Source organism: Dreissena polymorpha, chromosome 3 (assembly GCF_020536995.1).
Source record: "Dreissena polymorpha isolate Duluth1 chromosome 3, UMN_Dpol_1.0, whole genome shotgun sequence".
Classification (NCBI taxonomy): Eukaryota; Metazoa; Mollusca; class Bivalvia; order Myida; family Dreissenidae; genus Dreissena; species Dreissena polymorpha.
The window spans coordinates 16887834-16911622 of NC_068357.1; the positions used below are offsets into that span (position 1 = coordinate 16887834).

Consider the following 23789-nt stretch of genomic DNA (forward strand, 5'->3'; position numbering starts at 1 on the left):
ACCCTCCCATTCCGCGTGTAAGCAAAGAACATCTGTCTGCCATCTTACAGACAAAATGCTTTCTGTTAACCTAACATAACCCAATGTAGCATATTTATGGTGCGTGCATATCTCTGCCGTTGAAACAGGTTATTGGCATACACTGAAATGTTAACCAATTGATAACAGTAGTCGCAAGATAAGATAGGTTTGTAAATGTTGTATGTTAACAGCTACATTTCTTTAGTAAAATGTGTGCAATTTCGAATGGGTTGAATTGTAGACAACATTTTACACATTTGAACATTTTTCTATTTTTTATTTATCATTGAAAATCAATATACATATTCACCGGTAATGCAAATATACATATAAATGGTTTTATCAATATGTTCATATGCATAGCTCTAACATTCAAAGCGGATTGTCCTGAGCCAAAATGATAATCTGACATACGCAAACTTATATAAATTAAAAGTTTACATTAAAACTGAGTGTTTTTATTCACATAAAAATACGTGAACTGACAAATTCGCAATCAAAAAAGTAATGCACAATATGACGGTCAAAAACATGTGATAATCTTTGTAACGTTTACATAAATGGTCTAGAAAATGTCAAGATTCAATAAAGCGTTATATTGTAATTTAAAATATTGAATACAAATTACAAATGTATTTCGAAAAGAAAAATGAGAACGACTATCTGTACTCAAAATCCGTAAAATACAGCTTACTGAAAACTATCATGGATTGTAACATACATATAAACATAGGCAATACAAATGAAAGAAAATACAAACTCTTCTTGTTTTTCTGGGGACAATCTACAAGCTAAACTTCTCGTGTCAACAAAATTGACAAATCACTTAGTCAGACGCCAAGGACGCTAAAACAAACCTTGGTTATAATAAATGGCATGTAAAACAAATACATAATAATACGCTTATACACATTTAAATTTCTTTTCTGAGAAAAGCGACAACACCAAAATGGAGGCTCTGGTACATGCGGCAGCGATATAAAAGATTGTGAATATAGAAACTATCTGATATATCGATATACTATCAATCTTTTAACAGAACACATGCGATAGTTTTGCCATAGGTCCCGTTGAAATAGGCTTATTGCATGCAAGAAATGCGTATAATTGTTCACACTAACAAGTATATTAATACTTTTTATTGCATTGCTCAACACGGGTGCTATGTATAAGGCTACTGTTTCATTTCTCCACTATGCAACAATATGAAGATGACAAGGCCAGTGTTATATTGGACGGATCGTGATATTCTGGCCAGGTGGTCATTTTAATACTGGCAAATTCGACAAAACTCCCAAGTGACTATTGGGTCATTTAGACAATAACGAATACCATAATGTACGTTAGGACACAAGTAATAGAGATATAGTTACCATTTTAGACATAATTCAAAACTTACTGTCAGCAATTTAGGCAATACTTTTTGGGCCATTATTCAGTACCAAACAACGTCTATTTGGAAAACATATAAACCTTATACACAACCGTTATCTGAACACAATTTAAATCTGACTGGTGGTCAATTGACACTTAAGTTGAACGCTGATCAATTTGACACAACTGAAAGTTTTATGTTGGTGAATTTGTAACATAACTGAAAGTTGAATGGTAATGAATTTATAACAAAACTGAAACTTGATTAATGGTAAATTTGCAACACAACTGAAAGTTGACTAGTGGTGAATTTGTGGCATAACTGAAAATTGAATGGTGGTCAAATTGACGCAATATATAGTTGATTGGTGGTCACTTAAACAAATCTAAAAACTTTGACAATTTTAAATGTTATTTTTTTCCTTCATAAAATGTTTATTTAAATACAACTAAAAACTAATTTGTGACCATTATGACACTATTGAAGACCGATGAAACGTAAGTAAAATGGTTAAGGCCTTCTGATATGGCTTTCTTGTACATAGACAACGTGGTCTAAAGAAAACGTGGTCTGCATTCTTGAGGCAGAGCAATCTCAGTTGTGAAATGATATAAATCATGCTGACAATTCCACGGAAGAAATGCACCAATCTTACTAATGATATATTTTCTCTCGGTTGCACATGAACATATTTCGCGTGGTTTCTGCTATGATTTCTTTAAAGTACACATTGCATGGCATTTATATCCTGAATCAAGCTTTATGTCTAAAACACGGACAAGAATGGTTACTTCTGCATTCCTTTCAGTCACAATAATATGATCAGTTGTAAGAAGGATTTTGAACCCAAAACAGCGCATAAAGATAAAACATAGTTTCGATATAATCAGAGGCGGTGGCAAAGCGAAGAAAAATAGTGTATACATATTTGTTGAACATTTCTGCATGTGTAAATGCTGCCTTTTATAATACAAATGTGTTTTTTTTACGAAAATTATTAGTGCTTAACGTAATATATGTTGGATTAACCAAACTAAGTACACACAATCAACCCCGCTTCAAAAAAGTTTGCATGCGAGGGAATTCGGACCATGCGACGATCACACAAAATGAACGAAAATTAAATTAGTATAGGAATTTTATCTGCGGCTAATCCGACGAACAACTGGTCAATTTGTTGCGGCCAAAGCGCCACAACTTATTGTATACACACCACGAGTACGATAGTCAAGTAACGTAGCGTAGCACTTTGAAACGTTTGACTAGTGGTCAAGCAATTTATAACAGATGTCACCTGCCCAAGAATCGCGAAATACTGAATGGCTAAAAATAAGTACAATAGAATAATTCGAACATTAACAGGTTTCAAGTTAACGATTAACTGCCCGCCGATATACAGTAGTTATTATGTTTAAACAAGATAAACACATTTCTCACGTAACTAAATGCCCTAGTTATTAATGCCCTATGACACATGAGCTTTTGTGACGAAGTCGACTAGTTGCACTAATGTATATAATATGTCAACATCAAACTAACCAGGCTAATCAGACGTATGTAGTAAAGTTGAGCCAGGAGTCCAGAGAGCTGTAGAGTACGGAGTGTTTTCTTACACTACTGGGGCCTCCCTAATTAGAGTCCCGTCCATATCGTTTGTTTTGTTACAATATCTTGTAGATAAAGATGATAATTTTAAATAAAAAGTTCTACGAGTTGATTTCGTCTTTTTCAATCGAACTACGCAACAGCTATAAACGGTACAGCCGCCTTAGGCTTTTCCTTTTGCGATTTCGTTGAACACTTGGACCACTGTCTACTGAACGACGGCCGATAAATACCGGGGGACGAAGGGAGCGGAGAAAAACGTCGTGGCGAATCAGGTGGAGGCGTAGACGGGACTGCCTGATGGCGTTTCGGGCGCTTGCAGCACCAGATAAGGCAGAGGACGCTCGAGACGGCGAGGACCGCCAACACGATCACGATGACCCAGTACCACTGCAGTCCGCCATCAGTTGACATTGTCGATGTGACACATCAGTTGCTGCCTGGTCCGCCTTGTTACGCTTGCGGTAGGGTTCCTATAATGCGATATCTACGTCTTGAATAACGTTATTATCATGGCATTAATAACTGACGATTACTTGTTAGGACAGCCGGCTCATGGAGGATAATCTGAAATGTAGACTGATACAAAATCACAACAACAAAAACATGAAGAATTCTTGGCGCTGGATGGATAAAGATGTGAATTCTACAGTGTTCAAATGGTTTGAATTACCGATAGTCACATTAAGAAAACTGCCCCGCCATGTCATAGCGCCCATATTTTTCTATGGACGCAAACCATTTCTCTATCGGGAGAGAAAATATTTGAACAAAAGGTATGAGCACGTTTCACGAAGATTGCACAAACAGAAAATACTTCTAGACTAGAGTCTTCACAAGCTTTTTGTTTAATTTGAACTACCCCTGTAGTTTCTTTTTTATCCAACGATACCCAGTTTCGAACTAAACCAATATATAATGGGGACAACCTTTGAACATATACACAATCGGTAATAAATGCGCACTCTAGAGAGCTCACAAGCTTTTTATTTAAAGGGGCCGTCCAACGTTTTGGTAAATTGACAAAATAAAAAAAAATTGTTTCAGAATTTCGCAAATTTTCGTTTTAGTTATGATATCTTTGAGGAAATAGTAATACTGACCATTAACCATGCTCTTAAATATCAATTTTATGCATCTTTTGACGATTTGAAAACCTGAAAAATATAAAGAGTCGTGCGACGCGAAACGATTGAATAATTTGGAAAGTTCTGTTGTTGTCCTTATATTTTGGGAAACTACGAGGATTGCTTATGTAGGTAAAAATACATTCGCTCTAAGCATGAGCGTGGATGGTCGAGTGGTCTAGGCGGGAGACATTTTTCTTCAGGACTCAAGGGGTCAGTGATTCGAGCCCTGTTGAGGGTTACTATTTTTCCTTTTTTTTTAATTGCATTCTTGTGTTGTTGTTGTTTTAAAAGAGATTTTAGTTCAAATGTTTAAATATATCAATATAAAGCATTTACTGACAAGCTTCAATACATGCCAAAATCTGTTGGACGGCCCCTTTAATTTGACCTTATATTTATAACCTAGTTTTTGGCCCAACTTCATCCAGTTTTTGACTCGGCAGAGATATCCTCGGGAAAAAATTTCTGAACGTGTTTCATGAAGATTTGACAATAAAGTAGGCCTTAATAGTATTCACAAGCCTTTTCTTTAAATTGACCAAGTGACGTAGTTTTTGCTTCCTTTTGACCTAGTTTCAAACTCGCCCGATATATAATTATCTGGCCAAGCTTCATAACGTGTGGGACATTAATATGGCCTCAGTAATGTGGATGTTTTGTTTTCGTTACTTTGTCCTAATGGCCTTGTTTTTTATCCAACTTGACCACGGTTTTGAACTTGGCCGATATATCTTTGTAGCAAATGTTCTTACTTAGATTAATGAAGTATTGGAAATACAAATAAGGTCTCTTGAGTGTTGGAAATAGAGTTTTATTCATTTTAACCTAGTGGTAATAGATTCGACCACCTGTGACCCAGTTTCAACTTCTGCCGAGATATCATTGGGACAATGTTATGAGCAAGTTTCATGCAGATTTGGTAATGTATATGGCCCCGATAGTGTCCACAAGATTTTGCTATATGAGAAATGTTGGATGTATCGCTAGATAACGGGTGATGTCGGATCAAGATTCAAATACATGTTAAAATTTGAATATTCACCCATTAATGCCTAGTAGACTCTCCCATCCTTCTAAATTGGATCAATTTATTTCCAAAATTAATGATGTCTAGTATATTTATTTCTATATTTAGAATATTTCTTACAGAAATTCCTTTAAGCAAACAGCGTAGACCCAGATGAGACGCCGCATCATGCGGCGTCTCCTCTGGGTCTACACTGTTTGCCAATGCCTTTTTCTAGACGCTAGGCATAAATGGTTTAAAAATAATTCTATTGAACTAGACTGCCCCTAACACACATTATCTGATATCAAAAAAAAAGTGTATAATTACGTTATATATATTTGTTTCGTAATCTGCCTATATTTGGTTTCAGATTGAGACAATAAAAGGTTAACAATGAAATCGTACATGCTCACTTCACTTTACTATTTCGTTATCGATCTATTGCGTGTTTGGTTCAGATACGAGAATTGATTTAAGTGCACAAAAAATATGTATTTTATTAGTCTTATTTATAAGACGCGCAAAGAATTAAGAGATACTTTTTATATGGGCTAAATTCTTTGGAACAAATATTATCTTCTCCAAATATTACCAATATAAAAAGTAGCTTAATATCTGAGAGCGTCAACAAGTTGGACTAGTCTTTTATAAACGACACACACCATGTGTCTATATCCAGACACTTCATTATACTAAAACAGTCAATCGTTAAACCAATTAAAACAGTTAATTATGTGTTTACCCGAAGTTGCTAATGGTTAACATTTTGTCACGTAAATATTAATCAAAAGACCCTACGAGATTTTCTGTTATTTGTAATTCAGTAAACACGAGTTTTTCCATAAATTTACGTCAGGTACAGGTACAAAAGTTCTAACTGGGCTTATGTTTTGTCATTTAAATAAATAGGGAATTCAAAAGATATGTCAATATGAACACAATTATGTGAGACAATCTCAAATCAAGTACTGACAGTACTGGTGTGACGATGCTTTTTGAAGAGGTTTGATATAAAAGCATCTATTTAAGTTTATCTACATCACCACAATTGTGTTTGTGGGTACGAAAATTTCGGGTAGGAAAAAAATGGGTACGAAAATGTTGGGTAAAAAAATTATTCCAACAAAAAAAATTGGGTACGAAAAAAGATTTGGTTACGAGGAAAAAATTGGGTACGAAAAAAATTGGGTACGAAAAATGTAGGGTACGAAAAAAAATTGGGGGTACGGGGAAGTAGTACCCGTTGGGAACTTGATCCATTCAGCGAAATTGGGAGGCGGGTTACATTCTCGATCAAATATAACAAAAAATATCTTTAAAAAGATATTCGACGTGTATTGTTTGTACCACTTATCTTTAAAAAAACGTTCTGTTACAGTAAAACGTTTGTGGGTTATAACATTAAGTAATAGCATATAAATTGAAACTTAACCTGCCCTTTAATTACACAATGCTCTTTAATTTCACATGTATATCATACCAAACTTTATATTGCGTTGTTTTCTTTCCTAAGTTAATGATGTTATGTGTGCGACGTGATTTCACATGCCCATTTGCATGAACATATAATTTTTCTCTTTTGATTATTGTATTTTTCTCTAATTCAATAAGCTTAGGCATGTTTGTTCGTTAAGTACGGTAATAATTTCATCATGATTCCCAAAAGTAGGTATGAGCACATAGTCGTAAGAGCACTTGAATACGTGAGTTCGCCCATGAACACATGGTAAGGTTAACTAAATCTCCGCGATATGACCTAATATGTGTTTAAAACAGCAAACAATATCCAACAAACGAATGAAATTATCAAACATAGTATGTACACTGATGTGGCTCTGTAATTTCTGAACTCACGTATTCAAGTGCTCTTACGACTATGTGCTCATACCCACTTTCGATCGGGAATCATCATGAAATTATTGCCGTACTTAACGAACAAACATGCCTAAGCTTTTTGAATTAGAGAAAAAGAACAATAATCAAAAAAGAAAAAGTATATGTTCATGCACATGGGATTGTGAAATCACGTCCGTACACATAGCATCATTTTAGGAAACTTAGGAAAGGAAACAACGTCATTTAAAGTTTGGTATGATATACATGTGAAATTAAAGAGCATGGTGTAATTAAAAAGCATGTCAAGTTTTGAATTTATATGCTGAAACGTAATGTTATAACCCACAAACGTTTTACTGTAACAGACAGTTTGTTAAGATAAGTGGTACAGAAAATACACGTCGAATACCTTTTTAAAGATATTTCTTGTTATATTTGATCGAGAATGTAACCCGCCTCCCAGTTTCGCTGAAAGGATCAAGTTCCCCACGGATACTACTTCTCCGTACCCCCAATTTTTTTTTTCGTCCCCTACATTTTTCGTTCCCATTTTTTTTCGTACCCAATTTTTTTTTCGTACCCAAATTTTTGCTCGTAACCAAATTTTTTTTCGTACCCAATGTTTTTCCTACCCAAATTTTTTTCGTAACCAAATCTTTTTACGTTCTTAATTTTGTTTTGGCATAATTGTTGTACCCAAAATTTTCGTACCCATTTTTTTCCTACCCAAAATTTTCGTACCCACATACACAATTGTGGTGATGTAGATAAACTTAAATAGATGCTTTTATATCAATCCTGTTCAAAAGCATCGTCACACCAGTACTGTCAGTACTTTGATTAAATCAGAGTTTATTTACAGGTCCTACCGGCCTCTTCACGAGGTTACGGTAGCCCGACCTGATGCACAGATGTCTAAAGGTTATTATGCTGTTTATATACCATAGTCGCTACAACGTTTACAAATGACAGGTTCGACATAATTCGTTTTCTTTACACTCATGATCGCGTTGAAATGCTGAATATGCTGTCCTATTTATAGCTGAGCTTCTTTTACCTTTATCAATGGTTATCAGCGAGGTATGCCGATTAGAAAAAATCGAGCTATCTCAATCGGACTGGCTCGGTCTTTTACATAGGTCGCCGTTGTGAAGAAATTTGTCATCGTCAAAAACCTAGCCAACTTTGAACTGATATTTGGCCAGACAAGAGAGGATTATCATATCTAGAAGGCATTACAAACAAGAAATATCTTTAAAAAGACAGTTGGCGTTTATCCAGAGATAAATAAAGGTAGAAAATAAACTTTTCAAGTTACTAAATTATAAACACAGGTTAAAAATCGCATGAAATGTTTGTCATTAAGTTCACGTATATTTAACCACTTAAAGGGATCTTTTCACGCTTTGGTAAATTGACAAAATTGAAAAAAGTTGTTTCAGATTCGCAAATTTTCGTTTTAGTTATGATATTTGTGAGGAAACAGTAATACTGAACATTTACCATAGTCTAATATAGCCATTATATGCATCTTTTGACGATTATAAAACCTAAAAATTATAAAGCGTTGCAACGCGAAACGATTGAATAATTTGGAGAGTTCTGTTTTTGTCGTTAAATTTTGTATAACTACGAAGATTGCTTATATAAGGTATAAAATACGTCAAGTATGTGTACTCGGCGGAATAGCTCAGTAGTGTTTTTACTTCAGGACTCTGGCAGGACTCCAGGGGTCACTGGTTCGAAACCTGCTCCGGGCAATGTTCTTTTCCTTTTTTTAATTTCATTCTTGATTTTTTACTGGAGCTTTTACGATCCAATGTTTACATTTATCAATATAAAGCATTTTATGAATAAGTTAAAAAATGCCAAAATCTGTGAAAAGGCCCCTTTAATAGCGTTCATAGATATAACTAATACTACGTCTTATCACATCATACGTGTCCTCTTGTGGTGTATTACGAATTGGTTTCTTCTTCATCGAAACATTTGATATTGATTAAGATTTTCTTTTCACAAACAAAAAACACTGATATATCCCGAATGATGCGCGTCATGCAAAAACATTGTCTTATGGCATATGCGACCAGCGTAGCTCAAGCCCAGCCTGCGCACGCTACTGTTTCTAAAAAAAGCTAAAATGCAAACTTAATTTAAACTTAGTTCATTACAAAGTCCACATAATGTTGTAGCTCCGCATTATTGTTTAAATATATATGGATCGTGCTCTGTGAAAAGGAGTTTAATGAATATGCGTTAAGTGTCGTTCCAGGTTAACATGTGCGGATTCAGCCTGCGCACGCTACTGGTTCTATAAAAAAAGGCTAAAATGCAAACGTTTAATTTGACTGAGTTTATTACAAAGTCCACATAATGTTGTAGCTCCGAATTGTTGTTTTAATATATGGACCGTGCTCTGTGAAAAGTGGTTTAACGAATGTGCGTAAAGTGGCGTCCCAGATTAGCCTATGCAGTCCGTACATGCTAATCAGGGACGACACTTCCCGCCTTAACTGGATTTTTACTACGAAGAGACTTTTTTAACGAAAAATATCATAATAATCAGATGAAAGTGACGTCCCTGATAAGCATGTGTGGTCTGCACAGCAAGGTCCATATTAATTTTTTTTGTGTTACTCCGTGTATGGATTCCTTAGATTCATTCTAATAAAGCTTTTGCCATTTTAAACTGTAGCGCAAACTTTGCACAGCGCCTCATTAAATGATATTTACGTTAAAAAGACTGTATTTTAGAGTGCTGACTTCATTTTATTGCTAAATTTAAAAGACACGCGATATAGATCTAAATGTCAACAGCTATAATGTATGCTTTTGTTTTACTATCTGATTCTTTTTTTTCAAAAAATAAACGCAATGTAAAGCTGAATGTAAATTGAACTTTCTGCTACGCGATGCAATTGTATATTGATCAATGTTACTATTAGATTAAGGCCGCATGCAGACTGCACAATAGCAAACTGTACTACGATTTTCTTTAATACTCCTATTGATACAACGAGAATATAAATGTACACAACACAGTGACGAGCCAAAGTCAAGTGCCTGTTACCTGTTTTCTATTCCCTGTTAGACCAAGTGATTTTAGAATCGTGGGTCTATAACGAAAATCCAAACATCCAAAGCAGTACTTTAAATACTCATTTTAAACAAGCTTTCGTTTTAAAATCCAGTTCAGCACTAAGCGTTGTGAAATTGCGATAATGATATAAAATAAAACAACGCAATGTGCGATAGTGACCTTCTTCAGTATTTGTTTCATTATGTTTACTACGTGTAAAGGAAAAACTGGGTCAACAACGTTTCTCTCAGGCGATGAAATATTGGATTGTTTACAAGCGATAAGTCCCAGAGCAGTGGCGGCACAAACACATGGCGTTCAGTGGGTAAGCAAGAAGGTGTAAAGGATGAAAACACAATTTCTTCAAAATTCAAGAAGCGTTTCAAACCTTCTCATCGTTGATTCGACCACATTAGCCTGTGCAGTCCGCATTGTCTAATCAGGGACGACACTTTCGCCTAAACTGGATTTTTGCTAATAAGAGACTTTCTTGAAACGACAAATATCTGCATCGGCTAATCTGGGGCGACACTTTACACACGTGCATTTAACCCCCTTTTCACAGAGCACGACACATATGTAAAATAGAATCGAAAATAAGTAACGCCAAAGGCGACACTTAATCGTGAATTCTTACGTTTTCAATAATATGTTTACTTCAACGCATTATTATTTTTGGCTCGGTTGTCTAACCTAAATCTGACCTTGGATGTTCTTGTTATTGTACGATGAAATGTTGAGAAAATTTCCCGAATTAATAAATGGACATTTATAATGTGTATACGTTAACTGAGCAGAATAGTAAATGTTCCGTTCTGTATCGAACATAAGAAATACCCACTTTTTGTGCTAACATGTTCATACGACACAAAGACATCGTCTTTGTTATCCGTGTATATATTTATCCTGTATTTGTGTTGTTTCTTTTTAAAAACTGACTATGGTATTACAGAAATTTCTCTTTCTCGTACTTATTGTAACATTTAAACATTTCAAAATAGTAATTACCCATAATAATTACCTATAATGATATTTACATTGTAATTATGTGTATAACATTTCAGGGACACTTCTCTTCCAGTATACTTTTCTAGTTAATCGGTGATTGGTAGGCAGAATGGGCGATCGATAACCATCGCCTTAAAGGCAAGATTCTTTTGCAATTCTTTTCTCAAAACATCACAAAAAACCAAGCACAAGCAAACCAGTTCTTTTTAACAAACACACACACACGCACGCGCGCACACACACGTTCTTTGAAACACGTTCGCCGCAAAGCAATTTACCCACATTTTTCTCTTTCAGAAAAAGAACCTTCTAGATTTATACTGTTGACAATAAGTAACTACAATCATTGCACTGCATTCATGCACGTCCCTTCAGCGTATTAGTCGGAGTTGGAGGCTGCCTTCCGTTGGTAGGTCATTTAAAGGGGCCTTTTCACAGATTTTGGCATATTTTGAAGTTTGTCATTAAATGCTTTATATTGATAAATGTAAACATTGGATCTTAAAAGCTCCAGTAAAAAATCAAGAATAAAATTAAAAAAAGGAAAAACATGTAGCCGGTACCAGGGCTCGAATCAGTGACCCCCGGAGTCCTGGAGTTAGTCTGAAGTAAAAACGTATTAGCCCTCTCGGCTCTTCCGCCGGGTACATACAGTTGAAGTATTTTATACTTTATATAAGCAATCTTCGTAGTTTCGTAAATTAAAACAACAAGATACATAATGGCTATATTGGACTATGGTTAATGTTCAGTAATACTGTTTCCTCACAAATATCATAACTAAAACGAAAATTTGCGAATCTGAATCAACTTTTTCAATTTTGTCAATTTACCAAACCGTGAAAAGATCCCTTTAAACCAACTGAAGTAATTACCTACTGTTTGGGTCTCGCTCTTAGAACACTTGGATTAATGCATGTTCATGAAGTGTCGTCCTTGATTAGCCTGTGCAGTCCACACAGGCTACTCAGGGAATATACTTTTCGCATAATCTGGATTGTTGTTAAGAAGAGACTTGTTTTAAACACAAATACGCAGGCTAGTCTTTGACGACATTTTACGCCCCGTTTTCCCATACGCAGGCTAGTCTTTGACGACATTTCACGCCCCGTTTTCCGAGAGGTATTTGAAGAAAGGCAAGTTTGGTATCCAAGCGTCGTCTGCTCAAACTTCCCTTTTCATGGTACATAGTACAATTTATTTGTATATATATATGTCAGTTCACAATTATGTAATTGAAAAGCAATACGCATATATTAAAACGAAAACATAAATATACATTTCATGCGTTTTATCAGTTTGTAAGATTACACGTATATATTCACCAAACAAAGCGTATTGTCTTTAGCTAATATGATATACTAGTATTGAAATGTTCAAAAGGATATACACGTCAACTGCATCAATATATTCACAACACAAGATCTAATCTGTCTACTGCGTAGTAATATAAGTTACATTATGACGGTCGATAGATTGAATCGACAGATTTACATTTTAAGAGCATGTTGAAATCGGACCACCGGATCTGCAAACTTAAATAATAAATCTAGACCGATTCACGTGTAAATTACTCATTTCATTTAAAAATGACAAAAGAAAAATTGGTTTCGATATTTAAAAAGGTTTATGTGAAATTATGTTAAAGCAGGGCTCGAATTTAAGTTTTTTTTCTACTTGCAAAACATAGCGAGCAGCTTTAATACTAATTCGCAAAATTAAAAACATTATCGCAAAATTTAGTTTTATATTAAGTTCTTTTTCCCACTTTTTCACTGTTTTCGTAAAAGGATTTAATTTCCGTTTTTTTTTAACTCAACGGTTAACTTTGCTTTATCTTCCGTATTGTTATTTCCGTCAGTGGGCAAAAATAAACTAGTTATTTTTTGCTTCAACGCCATGTCTGTTCAAGTTCAATGAACACGTGTGAATAATCGACTGTTTCACGTTCTGTGTACCAATACCATCCGCGTATCTGTACTATAAGTATACCATTCTACATACAAGGTGCACGCTTTAGCATACGGGTATTCGGACGTTCTATAAATTGACCTACGGTTAAGCGTTCACGACGTCGAGCGCATTAAGCAATATTACTCTCTTTTTTTACTATTTCTTTACTCGCAAAATAATACTAGTGGCTTACAACTTTACTCGCAATCGATTTTTTTAACTCGCATTTTGCGAGTGTGCGAGTGTTAATTTCGAGCCCTGTAAAGATTACTTTTAATTTGCGCACATGTTTTTGTAATAGATAACTATTTGTATTCTATTTTGTATAAACTCGATTTCAGCGGTCTATGACTCGAAGTGACCAGGGTGCAGGATCACGTGACTTTATGGGGTTCACAATTAAACGTTAATGGATTTAAATACGCCGTTAAGTGGTGTGTTTTATTTCCATATAACTTTTAAAAAAGGTCCTAAGAATTTCAACTATTGCATAAAAGACAGTTTTTATGCTAATTATGACAATATGAAGTAAATCAGAATTACTTTACTTAATAAGCCTGTGTTCTTAGCCAGCAATTTGATATGTTCGGCATTCATGCACACGGTTATGTTGCACGCAACGTGAAAATTTGGCACCGATTTCAGACGTATTCAAGGATATTTTCTTAAATCTTAAGATATCGGCACAAATTGTAACTCAATAACTTAAGATATTTGCAAAAATAAAGTTGTTTACGGTGTGTTTACATTCTGTCCTTGTGTAAACCTCTGTGAACCCCGTTGAACCTGCACCCTGGTTACATGTACAAGTCTTGACAATATCACATGTTCACGTGATCAATGTAGAAAATATTAGCCAAAACGTGCACTATGTAAGAATATTTAGTACAAATATGTAAATTAAATGTTATATACATGTACGACAAATATTTTATACGACGCTTTTACATAGCTTGGACATTTTAGTTTTGGCAATTTTAAAACTGAGTAAACTGCATCCGACTTTTGGTCACTTGGACTCAACTACACTCCAATGATAATTCATTGGGAAAAAGCTGAAACTAATAGCGGATGATTCTTGGATTCTCTTCGTTGTGGCAAAACGCATGTCTACACACAAATTTAATGTTGATTTTTGTCATTTTTGGCACACTTGCAAATTGATACAAATTGAGTATTACCCAAACACCATGTAACGCGCTTTCCCGATCGACATGACAGTGGTTTTACTATAGATTGTTTCATGTAAATCACGTGATTTTATACACATCCGGCGTTCTTGAGCACGGGGAAATCGAAGACGAGGAATGATTTGAGACATGCCGACACGTCCACGCCAGAAACGTTTATCCGTTGATCTCGCGTTTAAAATACTAGTAGGTGTTCTCACTTTTACCACACATATTTAACAACTGCAGGATTAACTGGCGAAACACTTTTCCACCATGAGTTTTGAGCATTGCAAGAAGGTGAACGTATTTTTTTCCTGACCAAGTCTTAATTATTACATTCCATGTCGGACTACTTTGACTCGTGTTTAAGCAGTGCAATTCATAGTGAAATGTGGCGTTCTTAACAAATACGAAACATTGCACGACTACACCATCAGTTCAAGAAAATATGACATGATTTCTTCCGTTACACCTATGCGGTTTACTAGTCGACGACGTACAGTTCGCTTAAACAATAGGTTAGATAAAGATAAACACAGTCCCACGTGTGGCTAATGCCCGATAGCTATAAATGGTACTTGGGCGTCAGGTTTTTCCATATCCGACTTTTGGGACGCTAATGAATACTTTGACAACTGCCTACTATACGAGGGCGAGTACAGCCGCCGGGGAGGCAAGGTGGGGAGCGGCTTCGGGGCTTTCGGCCGGAAGCAGCACCAGATGATGCAGAGGACGCTCGACGCGGCGAGGACCGCGAACACGATCCCCAGTACCCAGTACCATTGTAGTCCGACACCAGTGGACATGGTTGACGGGGTGCATCAGCAGCTGCCTATCCTCTCTGGCTACGCTTGCGGTAGGGGTACCTGTAATGCGATTTGTGCTTGCTGTAATAAATAACTTATCATTTTAATTCACATATCAAACGGCTTACTAGCATACTGAACAAAGTTCCCGGGGTAATGAAAATATGCTAAAAAGTACCCCGGAGTATGTCCGAGTGCCTTTAAAAGTACCCGGGGTACTTTCAGTAGTCCCAGATCCGACAACCACAAATTGAGCCTAACTAGCATGCTAACGCTTGGCTCATGTCTAAGTAGCATACTAACACAAAGCTAAAGGCTAACAAGTAGATGAACACAAAGATAACGGCTAACTAGCATGATTAAATAAAGTTCAGTTCTAACATGCTCGACAATTTCGTTAACTAGGGTGCCTACGCAAATCAAACGGCTTACTAGCATGTCACACAACAATCACGTCTAACTCACATGTTACACAAAGTTCACAGCTAACAAGCATGTTACACAAAGTTCACGGCTAACTAGCATGTTACACAAAGTTCACGGCTAACTATCATGTTACACAAAGTTCACGACTAACTATCATGTTACACAAAGTTCACGACTAACTAACATGTCACATAAAGTACACGGTCAACTAGCATGTTATGCAAAGTTCACGGCTAACTGACATGTCACATAAAGTTCACGGTCAACTAGAATGTTATGCAAAGTTCACGACTAACTAACATGTCACATAAAGTTCACGGTCAACTAGCATGTTATGCAAAGTTCACGGCTAACTGACATGTCACATAAAGTTCACGGTCAACTAGCATGTTATGCAAAGTTCACGGCTAACTAACATGTTACACAAAGTTCACGCCTAAATAGCGTGTTACACAAAGTTCATGGCTAACTAACATGTCACATAAAGTTCACGATCAACTAGCATGTTATGCAAAGTTCACGACTAACTAGCATGTTATGCAAAGTTAAAGGCTAACTAACATGTTACACAAAGTTCACGACTAAATAGCATGTAACACAAAATTCACGGCCAACTAACATGTCACTCAAAGTTCACGGTCAACTAGCATGTTACACAACGTTCACGGCCAACTAATATGTTACACACAATTTACGGCTAACTAGCGTGTTACACAAAGTTTACGTCTAACTAGCATGTTACACAAATTTCAAGGCTTACTAGCATGTTACACAAAGTTCATTGCTTATTAGCATGTTACACATAGTTCATGGCTAACTTGCATGTTATACAAAGTTTACAGCTAATTAGAAAATTACAAAGTTCACGTCCTACTAGCATTTTACGCACAGATAAGGACTAACTAACATGTTACACAAAGTTCACGGCTATCTAACATGTTACACAAAGTTTACGGCTAACTAGTAGCATGTTACACAAAATTCACGGCTAACTAGCATGTTGCACAAAGTTAACGTCTAACAAGCATGTTACACAAAATTCACGGCTAACTAGCATGTTGCACAAAGTTTACGGATAACTAGCATGTTACACAAAGTTCACGGCTAACAAGTATGTTACACAAAGTTCACGGTCAACTAGCATGTTACAAAAAGTTTACGGCTAACAAGCATGTTACACAAAGTTCACGGCTTACTAGCATGTTACACAAAGTTCAAGGCTAACTAGCAATCTACACGAAGTTTACAGCTATTAGCATGTTACACAAAGTTCACGGCTAACTAGCATTGTACACACAGTTCACGGCTAACTAGCATGTTTCACAAAGTTAACGGCCAACTAGCATGTTTTGCGGCTAACTAGCATTCTAACACGAAGGTTCACGACTTACTTGCCTTCTCACACCAAGCCAATGGCTAACTTAAGCCCAAGTCTCACTATTGCCGGTAGAGCCCCGGTCCATCCCGGTTTGCTAACGCCGGTCGACCGGCGAGAACCGGGATGATTCGTCGATTTTTTTTTAACGCGGTCACACTATTTCCCGGTGCCGCCTCGATTGAAGCCGGTCAACAACCCGGTAGAGTCCCGGTCTACCCCGGACTAGCTACGGTTTATGCCGGTGAAGCCCCGGCAGAGCCCCGGTTGTCGCCGGTAATGCCCAGGTGGAGCCCCGATGAAAGCCGGCAGCGTCCCGGTGGAGCTACGGTGCCACCCCGGTTGTTCCCGGTGCCGTCCCGGTTGTTCTAGGTGCCGCGCCGGTTGTTGCCGGTCCTTCCCGGTTACTCTTACTCTCGGTTCATCCCGGAGGTATTAAACATTTTAACCGGTTCATTCCGGTCGTCCCCAGTGGAGCCCCGGTTCATCCCGGTAGAGCCCCGGTCCATCACGGTAGATCCCGGATCACGCACCGGGGCTCCACCGGCATCATAGTGAGACTGGGCCTTAACGTGCTTGCAGCTACCATGATTATCTGCATGAAGTGTACCCATTATAAACTTAAAATGAAGTTACTCAGTATACAGAAGACTGTAATTACCAGCTTAATGAAGTATTCACTAGAGTATAGTAGTATAGTAAACAGTATACACTTACCTTTGTAATAACAATAAAGACCTTGTAATCCAAAGTCACTTCATAACCCAAGGCACTAAAATTGTTATATTCTTTCTTTTATATAGATACTAAACGATTATTATCCTTAATTATATATGAAATACAGAGAATGCAACAGCATAGTAAGTCCATCTCAGTTATTACTAAAACCCTCCGATTAACCTCATAAATAATGTTAAACTTCCTAGTATTTGCTACTAACGCGATAGTCAAATTACCATAGATTACTAATGTTATTGATCAAAACTATGTCCAGTTGAGTTACGTAGAGTCGATGGAATATGTATTCAAGTGTACACAAAGTGTGTCTCGTATTAAAGATACATACAATGCTTATATGTCCGAACACTTCTTTATTATGAACACTGTCACGTGAATATAAAAAACAACAACAAATTATTGCGTTTCTGTGAATAATGTCTTGTTCATACCCTAGCGGACCTTGAACTTAAATTTGGCGTAATAAGTCTCTGTACAGTAGAGCGGTGTTATATCTAATAAATAGCATTGTGTCGGTAGACATTGCGTCTATGGAGCAGACATTCCTACAACACTCTGCAAGTACGATCGGGTTGATTACCTAGTGGACATTTAACATACCAGGAATTTCGCTGACCTGCGCAATGAATATGAGTCTCGCTTTGGGAAAACGGCGCTTACTGCATATTCGTCTTAACGGATTAGCCTCCGCAGTCCGCACAGCCTGATTAGGGACGACACCTTCCGCCTACATAGGATTTCACTAAAATGAGTCTTCCGTAAAACGAATATGCCATAAAGCGGAAAGGGACATCCCTGATTAACCTGTCGGAATGACTTTCATCTGAAGTGCAGGGATACCTCAAATAGTCTTCATATATTAGATGTTCATGTTTACGATAAACAAATGCCTTAAATGTTAGCTTACTTAATTTTACACATTACACAGTGTTGTACCTACGCAATATTGTTGTATGGTATTGAAGCCGGGGTGTGAGTTTATAACGCAACCTGGGTTTTATTGAAGCCGGGGTGTGAGTTTATAACGCAACCTGGGTTTTATTGAAGCCGGGGTGTGAGTTTATAACGCAACCTGGGTTTTATTGAAGCCGGGGTGTGAGTTTATAACGCAACCTGGGTTTTATTGAAGCCGGGGTGTGAGTTTATAACGCAACCTGGGTTTTATTGAAGCCGGGGTGTGAGTTTATAACGCAACCTGGGTTTTATTGAAGTCGGGGTGTGAGTTTATAACGCAACCTGGGTTTTATTGAAGCCGGGGTGTGAGTTTATAACGCAACCTGGGTTTTATTGAAGCCGGGGTGTGAGTTTATAACGCAACCTGGGTTTTATTGAAGCCGGGGTGTGAGTTTATAACGCAACCTGGGTTTTACGTTCCAAGCTTTCAATACTATAAAGTATAAATGATGTAAATGATGGCCTGAAACATGAATAAAAATCATGTTATAATTAACAAATGACAATTATAATAAGAATTTAAAGGGATCTTTTCACGCTTTGGTAAATTGACAAAATTGAAAAAATTTGTTTCAGATTCGTAAGTTTTCGTTTTAGTTATGATATTTGTGAGGAAACAGTAATACTGAACATTAACCATGCTCTAATATAGCCATTATATGCATCTTTTGACGATTTTAAAACCTAAAAATTATAAAGCGTTGCAACGCGAAACAATTGAATAATTTGGAGAGTTCTGTTTTTGTCGTTAAATTTTGTGAAACTACGAAGATTGCTTATATAAGGTATAAAATACATCAAAAATGTGTACTCGGCGGAATAGCTCAGTAGGCTTAAGCGTTTTTACTTCAGGACTCTGGCAGGACCCCAGGGGTCACTGGTTCGAAACCTGCTCCGGGCAATGTTCTTTTCCTTTTTTAATTTTTTTCTTGATTTTTTTACTGGAGCTTTTATGATCCAATGTTTACATTTATCAATATAAAGCATTTAATGAATAATTTAAAAAAATGCCAAAATCTGTGAAAAGGCCCCTTTAAATAACTGATTTTAATACATAAAAATATGCAATGCATTACAATTACAATTCAAGAAAATACAATTATATAAAATAATATGCAATACAATGTAATTCAAGAAAATACAATTATATAAACATAGAATAATGCACTCACCAGTGACCTCAATACTTATTGTAGAAAGTGGCTATTGGAAAAAGCCTACTACCTCTTACAAGGTTTTACAAACAAGTGACCAAATGTTGAGTTATGATTTAAAATTATATAGATGACTATGCAATCATCTCACAATAAAAGCATGCACTGTTAGTAATTAAACTCACTCATACATCACAAAGTATCTCTCACACTGAACTTCTCTCAGTCTTGATTGGGTTAGTATTGTTAAGAGGATTAGTGTCTGAGAGAATACCCTGTTACAGTATCAATAACGATTGTTGTGCTACTATGTTTATTAATTCATTACATTCATTTTTATTCACCGATTATTTCCGTTCGACATTATTCTATCAACGAATACTTACAGATCTAATAACAAGTTTATTGCCGTTTTAGAGTATTCGTTCAGCGCTTTATTACACTTAACAAGTTAATTGCCGTAGTAGACAGGCGAAATATTAGTTCAACGCATACTTAGAATTAATAACAAGTTTATTTAGCATTAAACATATTGATTTCAAAGCAAAACATAGTGTCATAAGTTGGGCTTACTTTGTTTTAGATGTATATTTTCCAGTGTCCATATAAACAGTTATATTTGAACATGTCTAACGATGCCATACATGTAGCTATACTCATGATAATGTACGTGACTGATCTGATATTTGGTAGTATTTCAGAAATAATCGTATAGTACCGGTACCTCTCGTTAATGCTACATACATTTCTACTACAAGAAAATCTTGATAAAGTGTTGTTGCTTATTCGTTTCATTGTGGTTATACCGATTTAATATTGTCGTTATGAAAAGTACCTATATACTAATTCAGAGCCAAATAGTATATATACTAGTATAAATATGTTTATACTTGACACCAACAAGGTTACTACAACGATTTGTTAATTAAATTAACATTAATTACGTGCCAAAAAAATAGCGCTTTAAATACGGAAATATTCACTGAAACATCGCAATATGACGCTCAATGTTTATAAATATCCGAGCATGCTACTGCAAGTGCAGGCCACATTCAGACTTCACCATATAGCAATTGATTTTGGTGTCACTACTATTGAGATAACCAGATTATAAAAGATGGCCCGTCACGAAACAGTAAAAAAAACATGATATAATAACTGTTTCCTTTTTAATATTCCCTGTTTGACCGTGTCATTTTTGTTGACTCTTGATTTCTTGAAAATCCGTTCCCGTTCTTGAACAATAATAATTGAGCTCCAAATCCTGTCTAGCACGAACATGTAGTAAAATAACGATGTACATAACGATGAAATATATACAACGCAATATGTGTTGTCACCGTCTTTTGTATTTGTTTCGCGAGGCTCTATCTTCATGCTGAGTTGTCGTTCTTTGCCTTCACATTTCAAATGCCATGATCATATAATTTAAAATCACATGACTTCGGACGGTCTACTTTCCGAGCCCATCACAGAGGTGAATTCAATGTAACCGTCGTGCAAGAGATTGTCGCGAGGCTATTACTCTTCCACTAGGGCGAAGCTCGCTTTGGTTTTAGAGAGCTGTTTAGAGCAATTAGAAATGGGACAAAGCGCAGAAGCGACAACATGACGTAGGAAGGGTAGACAGCCTCATAAACATGGTCAAAAGTTTATGTGTCAACAAGGAAGAGTTCAATTTTGTTCAGAGAAACTCGACATGTGACTCCGAGCGGACATTGATTTGGTTTGAAAAACAATCGCCATTTGATATTGGACTGTTTACTAATACTGAGTATGTTATTTCGCTGTCACAAATGTACACCGATTGTATTGAACGACGATTTAACTTAAAGGAACCCTGTCCTCTTTCAGACTAACAACTATGTTCTCCTTAAAGTAACATTACTACTCAAAATCAACGAAAATTTCGTACAGTATTTCGTAAAATAAAGCTAAACAATTAAAAATCATTGTTCCTTATGGCAATTGCCGAAATTTCAACACCAGATGTGGTCTGGTAAAATAGATGTATGTGGATACAAAATGCTCGTTTTTATTATGGTTTTAACATGGTACCATTTTAGTGTTCGTGTGTCGTATGAATAGATATATTCGCAGGAAATTAGCATGGAATTTATTGTGGTAACCAGAGGCGTATTTAGGTGGGGGGCTAGGGGGCTAAAGCCCCCTCCCAGCTGGTTGGCTAGATACGATGAAAAAAATATGAGCCCCTTAAAGTTTCAAACATATCCACTTGAGTATTTCCTGCCATATGCCCCTAATTAAGCCATAAACAGTTGTCGATTTGTGTGATTAGCCCCAGGCATTTGTACAGACGATCTAACTTTCGCCAGTTAATCTGCACGCTTCATTGACTGTAAGTGATAAACTGCGCTATTTGTTTACAAATGGCTGCCGCATGGGACTTGTGAAAAACAATATTTCAATTTGTAGCAATTAAAGAGTTTAGACGAATGCAATGGACAATAATCATTAATTTTTCGGTAAGTTTTTTTGATGAATTTAATTGGCATTAGCTCTTGAGTAACAAGTTATTGCCAGTGAAATTCAACAGCACAATTAATGAATAGCAATTAGCTTGTTTTGCTTTTTTACAAATCGGGCTAACTACTTTGATGTTCATCCATAGTTATTGAAATTAAAAAGGACTCTAAAATGAAGTATTAATTTGCTAGTATGAAACAAAATTATTTTTAAAATGAGACGCCAACAGGCAACACTTGAATCCATTTGAAACAAGAAACAAAAAACTAATGAACCAACTGAAAATGAGTCTGCTGCTGCTATCAGATACTTTCCATAAAATTTGATTGTGTTCAAATTGTACTTTTTTAATTTCATGAAAAGGAACTTTATTGAAAACTTTGAAGTCATTAATTTTCTTCGATTACTTTAGCTATTTTCAGCTCTCCAGCACCTCCGACACCCTCAGAAACATCCACCAATGACATCAGTGTGTTCGCTTGACAACATGGTCAATTTACTGACGATGAACGTGACAGTACTCTCCTCTCTACCGACTGGAAGCCCTCAGAAAAATACGTGTACAAGAAAATGAAATTCGGCAAAACCAATAACACATTTCAGTCATCCTGGCTCCAGAAGTATCCAGGACTTGTGTATAGTGTAAAAGAGGATGGCATCCTAGGCGGATGGATCTTCCTGATGTCATGTCTGAGTTAAAGATTGTAACCAGTGATAGCACAAAGAGATATATGTATGATCTATTAAAGTAATAATTTCTGAGAAAGTACAAATATTATAACATTAGTTTAATAGTTGTAAGATCATACCTGTGCATAGATTTTATTGTATTGTTTTTGTTACAAAATGACATATCATTTGACAGAACTTGAAATAAAGAGTGTTGCTAAAAATGTTATTTTTATCATTTGTAAAAAGGTTTATCAATGACTTTGCCTTATTTGACAGTTTTTGAACCACAAGATTCAAAAAGGTATACATTATATGATTACAACAAAGTTTGATAAATATCCACCCATCCAACAGGGTGACCTAGTAGGTTACTGTAAAACCATTAAATTTCGTGTGGTACGAATTTTCGTGCATTTCGTTGGTCTGCTGAACCACGAATTCAAGTACCAACAATTATTTATACATTTTTAATCCGAAATCAGTAATTCCCGAATGTAAATTCCTACATTTTCTTTTGTTGTCGGTTATCCAAGATATTTGATTTTTGTAATAGTTACTTCACTTCAGTTTTCATGTGTCTGAACTGTTCCCGTTTTTAACCATTTTGAAAGAGACATTGTTTGATTGAGATATGCTAGTTAATACAATATGTTGTTTTCTTGATAAGTGTTAGGGTAATAATACCTTTTAAATCAAGCACGGTATTTAAATTATACATCAACGATTGTTCTCTTTTACGTGACGGTGTCAAATTAACAGTTTGCAGATTTATCACATATGTCAATTAGAGCCAATTAAAGTTAAAAGAGACATAACGGTTTTCACACGTTTATTTTGGGGACCTTATTACTCAATTGTTTCTACTAGGGGACCGATTACGCTGAGGATTGCAAATATTGTCAAAACAACATTAATGGCAGTTAGCGACCGGGGACCCACAAGTGCGCCGCTTTATCGTTCTTATCGACACTTATCGGCAACATTTTCAT

General features: G+C 36.2%; 2 long non-coding RNA genes across 3 annotated transcripts; both read right to left on the reverse strand.

Annotated features, from left to right (window-relative positions):
* Positions 1–277: 277 nt before the first annotated feature.
* LOC127873121 (uncharacterized) lies at positions 278–10467 on the reverse strand. The gene is made up of 2 exons (XR_008045981.1): positions 10047–10467; positions 278–3568 (listed from the first exon to the last, which is right to left on the reverse strand). It is a non-coding gene; the product is annotated as an uncharacterized LOC127873121 (long non-coding RNA).
* Positions 10468–12883: 2416 nt separating this feature from the next.
* Positions 12884–19510, reverse strand: LOC127873124 (uncharacterized). Of its 2 annotated transcripts, none has more exons than XR_008045985.1 (3): positions 18770–19510; positions 17513–18687; positions 12884–15054 (listed from the first exon to the last, which is right to left on the reverse strand). It is a non-coding gene; the product is annotated as an uncharacterized LOC127873124 (long non-coding RNA). The 2 variants fall into 2 exon arrangements; XR_008045984.1 differs by having other exon boundaries at positions 17513–18728.
* Between the last annotated feature and the right edge of the window lie 4279 nt (positions 19511–23789).